The following is a 13,088-nucleotide window of genomic DNA, read 5'->3' as shown; positions in this document are numbered from 1 at the left end:
TCTTCATGGTGCACCATCTGACACTCGAAAACTAGCCTACCAGACATTTGTCCGCCCACAACTAGAATTTGCATCACCCATCTGGTCACCTCACCAAGCGTATCTAACACGTAATCTCGAATCTATACAGAACCGTGCTGCACGCTTCATTGCTCGCGATTATAACCTCCATTCCAGCGTCACTAACATCAAGTTATCGCTATCACTTGAGTCTTTAGAATCACGTCGTACCGTAGCTCTTCTTTGCTTATTTCATAAAATGATTTTCAGTCTTCACAGTCGCACATTACCTTTGTCACGGCCATGTCGCACATCTCATCGCCTCCATAATCATAGCAGCTTTACGCGTATTTTTGGTCATACAAAAGCATTCAACATGACTGCTCTCCCACGTGCCATAAACTATTGGAACAGCCTTCCTGACGATGCTACTAATACCAGAAATCCTGCTACATTTCGTGATAAAATAACCGCAGTAAATTTCCACAGGTTCTCTATCTTCTTTCCTCGCACCGGAGGTGCACCGCCAGGGACGGTTTGTTCCAACTGGAAGACTGAAGCTTCATCTTCGCACCAGAGGTGCCCCGTCAGAGACGCTCTCACGATGAGTTGAGATGCAAGGGTAAGGCGAATACTTGAAGTTTTATGTACAGATATTTACAGCGTATAGAAGTTTAGACACTCGAGACAAATTAAACGGCAAAAGGACAAACAACCAAAAAGGGTGGAACTGGCTAATACTAGGGGAGGCCCCTACTCGGCGTAGCCGAAGATGCATAGCATCTCACCTTAGCGCAGAACCCCGCTTCCAGCTCCGGGGCCCAGTTTTAAAGCCCTAAAGGCCCGGCCCACATTCCGTAGCTTCCAATCATGTTGCAGCCTTAACATCATTGGTTCATCCAGGGCATGACCAGCCCTCCAGCTTCCGTAAGGTAGAGCACTCTCTCCACCACAAAATAAAAACAAACACAATAGATATTCGCCAGCACGTGCGCGAATCGGTACCGCGGGGCGGGGTGGACACTCGTACTTATTGGCGCGTTCGCGAGCGGCCGCGTTCCGATGACCCCGCGTACACTACCGATCCCTTACAACCGCAATCCTCGCCTAGTGTCTCAGTTCTCTGTATTCTTGCGAAAAATGTTTTATTGCTGCTTAGTGTGAACTAACTTGTGCACTTTTTAGCCTCACTGTCAAATCGTGTTCCATTTCCATGTTGCCACATTTTGAAACTTGTAATTATTGTATGTTGGATTACTTTATTTGTATTCTACTGAGTGCCTCCTGCTAACTATTGTATAACGTTTTTCTTCTGTCGTTTTTTTTGTTCTTTTGTGTTTTTTTTTGCGCTGTTCTCTAACTTCTATGTACTGCCCCACTCACACAATGCTCCAATGTAAAGGAGCCTGTGAGTAACTTGAATAAATAAATAAATTGGCAAGGCAAATCTGCCGAAGGCTGGCTGTTTAAGCTTGGATCCAGTTTAGAGCTATTGGATGCAAGTTAAAGCACGAGAAAACCAGCCTCACATAAATAGGGGAATCGCATGCTTTTTCAAAGCAAAGAACAAAAGCATCATAGGGGGATGTTGCAGTCAAGGTGAAGAACAAGAAAAAGTTGGCTATTGCAGAAATGTCTTCTAAAAGCTTGCCGATTTGAATCAAACAACTTAATGGGCCAAAAACAATCTAGCAGGGTATGCAACGTGTTTGGTGATTTGCAGCACATGCCAATAACACAAATAGGGCCACAGGTGCTGGGTGATGAAGGGTTAAAAACAGAGGGGCCAGGCAATAATAAGGCAGGAAGCCATCTGTACAGCATGCCTATACAACCTGCTTCTTTTCCCGTTGTTGCTTTCTGTAAATTTCACAGAACTTGATCATAGCGTACTGTGGGGTGCTCCGGTGGCAAGTTGGCATGTCGAAACTGTGCTAAGGGACGACGACAGAGCAAGAATTGCTACCCTGTGCAGTGATGTTGTTACCATCGTCTTTGTTCCTAGCGTAGCTTTACCAGCTCCACAGGGCTTATTTTGCCGCCTGCAAGTAGTCATGTCTGTAGCAAGCAGGCACAGGCAAATGAAGGTGGTAGCAGACAGACATATGCAAGTGCATCGACGAGATCGTCTCAAAGCTTCGAGAATGTCCTGTTAAACAAACTGCTGCGGCTGACCCAGGAAGCGCCGCTGAACAACCGCTTAACACCAACAAAGCCGATTTTGCGAGCAGCTCTGCAACAATAGCATTGCGAACACATCCAGTTTCGTACCACTGATCTCCGGATCGAAAAGGACCATGAGCGAAATCAACAACAGACACTGTCATTGCCTATGAGGTGCTTCAAGACCACTGTATTTTTCTGATTGCAGTGGAAACCAACATCCGACTTAAACTGAATACTGCCAAGCATTTGTCAATATTGACTTAACACTGCTAAGCAAAAAGAGAAAAAAAGCAATGGCAAAGGTTTTCTCAATATTTTTTTCTTTTTCATCAAGACTCGTTATGCTCAACTTGCTCTGTGGACAGTTTTGATTGCATAAGCTGCAGCCACACTTTTTTTTTCTCTGCGCTACATCAATTGAAATGCTCTGTGGGGACGCCTTCGTCCCCTGCGTTCGCTTTCCCGCATTGCACACCCCACTGTTAGCTCCTCCGAAACGCGCTCTTCTGTTTTGGTTACTTTAACTAACAGGGGAGGGCGCTCGCGTCGTAGCGACACCAGCGCCACGGATGGCGTTTTGCTGCGCGCGCGCGGGGGATAGCTGGCTCTCTTCTCCCTGGGACAGGATAGCGTGTGGACGTTCACGCGCAAAGCTCCGCTCTGTGCCGCGGGCCTCTCGTGGTTGGAACTTACTCCCGCCACCTCGTCCCGTCGGGCCTCGGAGCTTCCCTTTGCCCTAGCGTGGGCGGACGTTCGCTCGTAGCCGTGCTGGTGAGTCGGACATCCTAGATTCCTCAGTGTATTTTGTTGCTAGCTGGCGTTATTGTTGTTATAGCAATAAATGCCTTGTTTGTGTCAGCCAGTGTGTCGTTCCTTTGTTCCCGTAGAGCACGGCCCGCCGTGGTCGGCGTGCGCTCAGTAGCGTACGCGACCACGGGGTGGGGTCAGCGCGGTTTTGAACCATGTCAGCCGCGCTTAAACGGGGAATACGCATTTATCCCCCCATTTCAACCCCACAGCTCATGAAAAACAGACTTATGAGTTCGCACATATTAGAGATTTGTACACTGTCAGCCAGTCGTGATTTAAAAGTGGCAATGATTCTTGTTTGTAGTCGCGTAATACCATGTTGTTACAAACTAAACCGAAATGGCTAGAGGAAGTGTTCAGTCACCTATTCATCACGCCGATATGTTTATTGCAGGCAAGTGTGCGCACAGCCGGCAGGAAATAAAAAGAAATGACGCTCCCGAAGATACATTTGCACTGCACCGATGTTTTCACACAGGTTACACAGTTTCTCCGGCGAGTCGTAAACCGAGCACCCATCATCACAAAACGTACTGAATGGAGCACCAAAGCGCAGAAGGATGGCGACATCGCTGTTGTCGCCGCAAAACAGTCCTACGGCCGTGCAGCCAAGCTCGCGTCGCGTCACGTCGCACACACGGCAATTCTCAAGCACAGTGCCAACACGAATCGCGAACAAAATGGTAACGAATGCGTAGCCAGCAACAACGTCATGTGCACGCTTCGGTCGCGATCACTGCAACCATCGCAACGAATGCGACTAGCTGCACAACGCCACGTTCATTTCAGCATTCGGAAAGCACGGCGTGCGTAGTGAGCTCTCGAAGGTGCACATTTCACTGCCTTGACGTAAAAGCACTCGCTTCGATCGCAATCACTTTCACTACGCGGACACTAGTCACTGTGCTAGGCAGCTCAGGCATGCACAGAAGTTCACCGTGAGCAGCTGTTGCTCGCCGCTGTGCGTGATGATCCTCGCAGGAATTAGGAACGCTTGCAGCAACCACAAACAGCTCCATATAAACACTTCGTGACACCGAAAACGCGTAGGTCTTGCGTCGGTTTGAAGAGGCGCTCTGTCAACTACATCAGCGTCGATTTCAACTCGGGAAACTGTCGCTGCTCGCCGCTGCTGCACGCGGAGAAGTTCGCAGTCGCTCTGAACACTCGTAATATCAACATGTGGCCAATATAGTATGCCTCGCGGCATAGCTTCCACCACTACAGCCACGCCCTATGCCTCGCTCCCCAGTTCAGTCGACGGACGGCCATCTTGCCCCGGCAGGAGCGGATGCCTACGTCACGTAAAAAGCAGCCAATCGCTGCAATTCGGTCGCCAGGCGGTTCGCTCGTCCGCCCGAAAGTTGAAGTTCACCAACTTTCCTCCCGCCCGCTGAATGGGGCGAATGCCTATTGTCTGGTCGTTCGGTCCGCCTGCCTGGCGGATCCGCTCAAAAGCGATCGTACAACGGCCTTTAGTCAGTTGCCTGGTTGTGTTAGAGATGGGTCGCTCAGGAGCGAGCCAGATCTTTTGAGCCGCTCTTTTTTGGAGAGCGAGTGAGCCGTGGCTCAGTAAAGTGAGCGGCGGTTCTTCTGGAGGAAAGTTTAGCCTCTTGGCTAAACTTTCCTCCCTTTCACTGCACCCGCTGATATTATCATGGATTCGCAGTTTCCTAACTAATCGTTCGCAATACACCGTCATCGACAACCATCCTTCTACCGTCACTAAAGTTACCTCCGGAGTGCCTCAGGGCTCAGTTCTTGGGCCGCTCCTGTTTCTTGTCTTTATCAATGACCTTCCTGCTGGCATTTCATCATCCGTCCGTTTGTTCGCAGATGATTGCGTTCTTTACCGCCGTGTTAGCACTACGAACGACCAGTCATTGCTGCAGGACGACCTGAACTTGATACAAAGTTGGTGCTCTACCTGGCTCATGAAATGGAACGAAACAAAATGCAAGTTTATGCACGTGTCCCCCGTAAACGATCTAGCCTGCACTTTTCATACTCGCTAAACAGGACCGCGCTATCTGAAGTGGAATCCTACAGATACCTCGGCATAGTAATAACAAGTGATCTTAACTGGTCGAAGCACATTACGTCCCTGGCTGCTAGCGTTTCTAAATCACTGGGATTCATCAGACGATCGCTCACATTTTCTCCCCCTAAGGTTAGACTAATCGCATACGAAACTTTCATCCGCACTAAACTTGAATATGCATCGAGCATTTGGAATCCCCATCAAGAGTATTTAGCACATATGTTAGAGGCCATTCAAAATCGAGCTGCTCGGTTTATAACATCAAATTATGATTCTTGGTCGAGTGTTACTAATATCAAATCCTCCGTTGGTTTACCTTCCTTGGCATCCCGTCGTAGATAGCAAGGCTCTGTCTATTTCATACACTTTATTATACTTTTCCCCAACTGCGTGAGAGCCTAATTTTGCCCCCTTTAAGATCTTCGCGACGTTTGTTTAATTGCCGTAGTATTCAACACATTCATGGTTCAATCAATGCGTTCAATTCCTCGTTCTTGCCAGCTGCCATAGCCGAGTGGAATGTCCTTCCTGACAGTGTTGTGAATGAAGTTAATTCCCTAAAATTTAAACAGATGTTAATTAATTTATTTCCCAAATGATTCCTGTTGAAGGCCCTTTTTCTTTTTCTTTTCTTTTTTTTCTTGTGTTTACCTACTTACTCGATTGTTTTTCTTTTGAAGTGTTCACAGCTGTATCTACATGTGTCTAAGTTTATGTTCCAACTTTGTTCTTTGTGACTTGATTACTGTTCGACCCCCCCCCCTTATGTAATGCCCCCTGGGGCCCTTAAGGGTAAATAAATGATGATGAGAGCTGGTTCCCTCTCGTTCAGTGAGCCATGCTCACCGTGCCTAACCGTTCCGTCAGAGCCGGGTCTGCTCCAGGGTGCGATTTGCGCGCCATCTATTGAGCAGTGCGAGAAAGCAACTGCATTCCCTTCCTTCGCAGCCTCGCCTTCAGCTGTTTCCGCGTGTGCACTGCCGCTGCCACCCGCGTTTTTAAGGAGAAAACCTCTTTTGGCTACGGCTCACTGAACGAGGGAGAAGAACCGCCGCTCACCACGGCTCACTCGTTCTCTAAAAAGAGCGGTCGGTTCAAAAGACAGCCGAAGGTGAGGGGTTGGATGCCACCCTTGCCAGGAAGGGCAGGAGAGCAGTTGCCTTCTCGCACCATGGCGCGGAATCGCAAATAGTGTACAAAGCTCTCCCCTGTCGTTATTCTATGCCCCTGTCCTTTCTTGCTGTCGCTTCCCTCTCCTCACTATCCTCTCCCTTTCATTTCCGCCAGCTGCGGCCGGAAACACTCTTTTGCTTCACTTTTTTATTTTTAAAAATAAACCACTACCACCAGACGGTTCGGGACGTCCACGGGCACGGCTCAGTGTGAACGAGAGAGAGAGCCGGCTTCCTCTCTCCAAAAGAAGAAGCACGGCTCACTCAAAACATCCGGCTCACTGTTGCAGACTTAAGTGAGCCGGTGAGCTGAGCCGTTCTGAGCCGCTCACTGAAGTGAGCCGTTTTGCCCATCTCTAGGTTGTGTTCCTTTCCACCTTGGAGGACATGTCATAATTTGCAAGGTTAGTAACCTAAGGAGGATGCTGGTGAAGACAGATTTGCATCGCTGTAAAGATTTAACTGTTCAGTTTTATTTGTCCAGTGCTATACAAATATTGTTTCCTTCATTCTTAGTGTGTTTCTGCACATACAGCAATATTGGTAATTGCTGTAAGTGTGCTGTAGTATCTTAGCTGGGCATCTTTTCATCTCGATTTTCTGACTCTTTTTTTTCTTTACTCATCCAGTGGGATTTCCTCCCAGTGGCAGTAAAAATTTTAGAGCGGGCTACAGGCATATTCTCCACATGATTTGTTCCTAGAGGAGGAAGTATTTATTGCCACCTGAATGTCACGCGTTGTGGGAGCGGCGGTGCGGCATCGGTCGTGTCGCTCAAACATGTGTGGATTACCTTGCAGATGCTGCCGCTTGTGATTGCCTATCAGGGAATGAGCTACAGACTACCCGCCTTGCCTGAATCATCGTTCATCGTGCAAAGTGACGTCACCGAGGAAAGCTTTTGGAAACAACCCGCCAGGGGCACGTCGTCTGAAACTGGGCTTGTAAAGGCGTCCCTGCATGGCTCCGTCTTCAGTCGGAGCGGCGGTGCGGCATCGGTCGTGTCGCTCAAACATGTGTGGATTACCTTGCAGGTTGGATATTATACTTCTGTATCACATTTTCGCACAAGTGATCCTTTTCTTGTAGTACTGCCGCTCCCAGTGAACGTTTTTGAAATGATCAGTGTGGTATTGTCGCATCTTTCTCATCTTTCTCTTTTGCTATCCGGGGACATCGAGACCAATCCGGGGCCAACAACAGAGGAGTTATTGCAGCTAACCCTGGATAAGCAGACGGATATGGAAGCTAGACTAACTGGAATTGAAAAAAAACTGGAATCCTTTTCTGAGCTATGCGTTAAGCTAACTACTCTTGAAAGTACTGTTCAACACCTATACCACACAGTCGACCAGCAACAACAGAGACTAATTGAATTGGAAGATAGAGCGCGTAGAAATAATCTGATAGTTTATGGTGTTCCGGAGGGAAATACGGAAACAAGACAGGATATGGAACATAAAGTGTTGAAGGGAATGTTCTCTGACACTCTTGGTGTTACTGTTTCTTCGGTGGAGCGAATTCACAGGATTGGTCATAAGAAAAAAGATGAACACAGGCCCGTAATTATGAGGCTATATGACTATAATGAAAAAGCAGCTATATTTAAACAATGTAGCAAACTGAAAGGGTCCGGCTATAGTGTCTCTGACGACTACTCTCGCGAAACGTCACAAAAAAGGTCATTGCTTTGGCGTTTGGCAAAAAATGATAAGCGCGATGGTGCGAAGATTAAGCTGGTCCATGATAAACTTTTTATCGATGGTACCGCTTACACGTGGGATTCGCGAACTGGCATGCGTGTCCGGCTCACGAACAACCAAGACGGTAAATCGCCCAGCCTTGAATGACGGGGGAAGGGCGAGCCGAGAATGCTGTACGCAAAATCCCCAAGGGAAGTACCTTGCATCACGGTTTTAGATGTGAATTCTCGCAGTTTACTGGACAAAATCGTTAACTTCAGCTGGCTTATTGAAACGCACCACCCTTCCATTATTTGTGTGACAGAAACATGGCTCAACAACTCAGTCTTGGACGAAGAATTTGTTCCGCCTGGTTATTGCGTCTTACAAAAAGACAGATCGTCCAGTCGCGGAGGCGGTGTGGCCTTATTTCTTAAAAGTAGCATCAACTTTTCCTCGCTACCTGATGTTCCAGAGACTGAGTCCGTATTCATACTTCCTTCTCGACGTTGGTTATAGGTGTTATTTATCGTCCTCCAAATGCTGATTACAATGTGTTTCCAGCTCTGAATGATTATATTGCAACCCATAGATTACATAACCACAAAATGGTTTTGTGTGGTGACTTCAATTTGCCTTACATAAATTGGGCCTCACTTGTGTCGACTGGTCGCGACAAGGCACACTGTGACTCGCTCATCGACATAGCCGTATCTTTCGATTTGTCACAAGTTGTCCAATCTCCTACGCGTGGTGACTCTATACTCGATCTTGTGCTTTTGAACGAGCAGTTGTTACAGTGTGGGTTCAAATGCGAGGTCACTGATGGCCTTTCCGATCACAAAGCAGTCGTTCTTAATTTGAACATCGCACCTGAACCCAAAAGACCTGAATACAAGATGGTTACTGACTTCTCTCGTGCCGATGATAACATGATACTTGGCTCTTTGGCGTCAAATTTTGATGATTTTTTCTTTAGTAGTGATCAATGCAATGTTGATACGTTGGTCGAACAATTTTATAAAGTTGTGCATGACTGTCTGTGTAAGTTCGTCCCCAAGAAATGCGTCAAGAGAAACCCCACGCACATATGGTACAGACAGGGAAATCATCCAACTTATACGCCGCACAAAGAGGCTTCGCAACCGGTGTACATCACGGCACAAAAGTGATGCTGGGCTTCTTGTTTCCTTGAAAACGACTCTGCGAACTAAAATGCACGACGCTCAGAAATTTTATTATGAGAACACGCTAACAACATTTATGAAATCCAGCCCATCCAAATTCTGGAAAACAATTACTCCGTCCGGTCGCTGTTCTTCATCATTTGTTGTTAATGATACCATGTTCTAACCCTTCAGTTATCTCCGAAGCTTTTAACAATTACTTTAGATCGGTATTTGAGAGTGACAATGGCACTACACCAACATTTAGTTTAGTCACTGAATTGCCGTCCTTCCTGAAGTTGGATATAACATACAATGGAGTTCTTAATCTACTATTACAAATTGACACGACGAAAAGCGCTGGAGCCGATGGTATACCCAATATGTTTCTAAAAAAGTATCCTGAGTGGTGTGCCCGCTACCTGAGTGTGATTTTCCAAAAGTCCCTCCTATCTGAAACCGTTCCACAAGTCTGGAAAATAGCTAATGTAGTACCAGTATTTAAGTCCGGTAATAAACAATGTCTCTCCAATTATAGACCAATTTCCTTGTTGTGCACTTGTTGCAAGGTATTAGAGCACATTATTCACAAACATATTGTGTCGTACTTGTCTAACAACCATCTTCTCTGCAATAATCAGCATGGTTTCCGGGCTGGGTTCTCCACACTCACGCAGTTAACTGAATTCTCATACGACATTGCATCATGCGGTCAGCTGGACGCCATTTTTATCGACTACTCCAAAGCATTCGATTTGGTTTCTCATAGTAAACTCACTACTAAACTTGGCGCTTTTCTCAAAGGAACTCACGGCGTTCCACTACTAGGCTTGATCAAGGACTAGTATTTACGGTTAAGATCCATTTTGTCACCTTCAATCACTCTCAATCAGCGTCTGTCTCTGCAACATCTGGCGTCCCGCAGGGATCAGTTCTAGGGCCACTTCTATTTCTCATCTACATTAATGACGTCGTCCAGATAACTGCTAACACACCTGTTAACATTCGTTTATATGCAGATGAGTGCGTTCTGTATTCAAACATGAATAATGCATGCGACCAGCTAATTTTAAATAATGTGTTCTCTTCATTCTGTGCTTGGAGCAACACATGGCAGATGAAGATAAATTTCAGCAAAACTGTGTCGATGACATTCACTAACAAGAAGAATCCTTTGCGTTTTTCGTACACTAACAGCACTCATCAACTAACGCACGTAAACGAGTTCAAGTACCTAGGAGTAACCTTTTGTTCTAACTTAAACTGGTCAAAACACGTCGATTTAACTTGCTCCAAGGCACTGAAGAAACTCGGATTTTTAAAACGCACCTTAAAGGATTCGACTGAAAACTAAGCGGACGGCGTACAAATCTCTGGTAAGGCCTGTGCTTGAATACGCCTCGGCAGTCTGGTCACCGTACTTCGCTAAAGACATCACTAAACTAGAAAATGTGCAGAAAAAAGCAATAAGATTGCTTATTACCGCCAGTTATGACCGCCAGTTCTCTCCCACAGCTCATGCCCGCACCTTATCACTTGACACACTTCAACACAGACGCATATGTGATCACCTTATCCGTTTGTTTGCAGTAATGCTTCCGTCCTTACAACCAGATGACGCCACTATAGGCTGAGTTTATTTTTGCGTCTGTGTTAGCATACACGGAACTAAAGTGGGAATGCGCCTTCGTTTAGTGCACGTAAGCGTGCATACGCTTATGGTACGTATAGAGCGTCGATTTATCTCTTTTCTCACCGTATCTGTGTAAGCCGCGAGCGGCGACGTGGTGTGCAAAAGTGAGAAACAGCGGCGCGGCGGTTCCGCCTTGCCGGGCGTCAACAGATGAGAACAGGTCCTAGTTATTGCGGCGAGCAAATCCACTTCGCTCATCGGATTTTTGGACAATTGTGAACGTGCCCTTATAGCACACACAGAGACTGAAGCACCAATGCATGCGTAGCGGCGACGTTGGTGAGGCCCTTCTTTTTTGAAAAACACTTAAAAATATGATTAAGCAAAGTTAAACTATAAATATTCATGTGATTTACAGAAAAAGTGAGTGGTCTGCCTTCTACAGTTTACTGGAACAAAACGTACCTATCTGTGACATTGGGGCTTACTAACGGTACATAGTATATTCACTTATGCTTCAAAGCAATGTGCAACCAGAGAGAGAGAGTGTGTGTGTGTGAGTGTGCGTGAAACTCATGAAACTCATATTATGCCATCATCAGCCTTCATTCGCACTTTCCCCTGTGTGGAGTAGCAGGCCAGGGCCATGTTACCACCGGCCGACCTCTCCACCTTTTCCTCTCAGTAAAATTCCTTTCTCTCTCTACCAAAAAAAGTGTACCACATGCTGCAACAAAAAGAACGTTTGGGGTCGCCACGATGCATTTTTACGCGACTTGTAATGGCAAATTAAAATATAAATTCCTGCCTAAACCAGGAGCAGTACCCTCGTTATTGACGTTATCGGGTGCCAACTACCAGCCTATGCCATTATTTACACACTCTTCTCCATGAATAGACCGACCTTTAAACCGCCACGATGGCATGGCCGTGGTGTCAGTAGATGCAGACACTGCTCTCGGTAGAACGCCACTTTTTGTGGTGCTGTAGGCCAATGTACATAGCTTAGTGTGGGAAGAGGGGTCAGAGGGAGTGAAGACCAAGAAGCAACTATCTCGAGCTATCAGCGAAACACGAAGGAGGGAAAGGGTGAAAGCGATATGGCAAGTGATAACGCTCGTAAAGTTCCAATAGAAACAGACCAGCAAAAAGAGTTTTCACAGTGCAGTTTTATTCCAGTTTGCTTGGATGCGCTCAAGGCAGCAGTAATTCCAAACATAGCTTCAAGAACGGCACCTTGGCAGAGAAAGTATTTTGCTCACAAGATGATACAGACATGGATAGTTTTCAATAAATAACAATCAAAAACAAGGAAAATTCCTCCTGTACAACACTGTTCCTCAAGCAAGTGGTACACTATACAAGCCAAATTACTAGGGGTGTGCGAATAACCGAAATTTCAAATACGAATCGAATATTTCTGTTATTCAGTTCATATTCGACTCGAGAAATCAATACTCGGAGTTTTCTGAATATTCAAAAATTACCGAATACATCAAGGTTGTGCAAATATTTGAACAATACTGAATATTCAAAAGTCTTCCATCTGTTGGCAGCAGTCGAATACAGCTGACTCCCTCAACACGATCCTGAAGAGACCGCAATATACCCGGTCGAATTATCCGAAGGTCGAGTAGAAATGCCAAGAAAACTATCAAAAGAAGACAGCAAGCAGAATCAGGCCAACAGCTACACTGCCATGGACCACAGCAGTTCCAAAACTGCGACTGCGTTGTCTATCGAATCCAAATCCAAAACTCAAGTGACTGACATCGTCTTTGTTCAGGTGCCCCTGGTTGAGCAGTTCATGCGGCCAGTTCACGTCGTGGTATCGTTCTATGGCAGTTTGCGCACAGTACTGCCCATCTGAATTGCGCGTGCACACATGTACAGCGAGGATGTCGGCCACCAGCGATAAGCCAACCAGGGAACCCTTAGCGAAAAAGAGGATGTGCTAAAAATGCATTTCAAACGTATTGTATTAATTTCATATTTATTTCGCATTTTTTGTCCCTAGGCTTAAACTGCAATACGAATGCTTTCTAAGTATACTAGGAATAATATTTTAAACGTTCTTAAAAATACGTGAAAAGTGCATTTTTGCCCGCTTAGCATATTTATAATGCATTAAAAATATAATAAAATATACATTAGAAATATACTAAAAATATACATTTAATACATTAAAAATGTGTTTACTCGGGCTTAAAAAAAGTCTACTCGGCGGCTCCATGGAATGACAAGGGTGAATTCTTCAACTGGAGAACAAATCGTACACGGGTTATCATTAATCAACAGGAGGCTGATATTATAAGGTCACGTGATTGAATGGGAACGGCAGATACCTACACACAGCATACCAAGACGACAGTGACACAGCAGACAACAAATCCTTCGACAAGCGATATGCTTGGCTTG

The sequence above is a fragment of the Amblyomma mixtum genome, chromosome 10, assembly GCF_055824585.1.
Source record: "Amblyomma mixtum isolate Tamu chromosome 10, ASM5582458v1, whole genome shotgun sequence".
NCBI classification, from domain to species: domain Eukaryota; kingdom Metazoa; phylum Arthropoda; class Arachnida; order Ixodida; family Ixodidae; genus Amblyomma; species Amblyomma mixtum.
The sequence above is the reverse complement of the archived record's forward strand: the minus strand, read 5'-3'. Positions refer to the sequence as shown.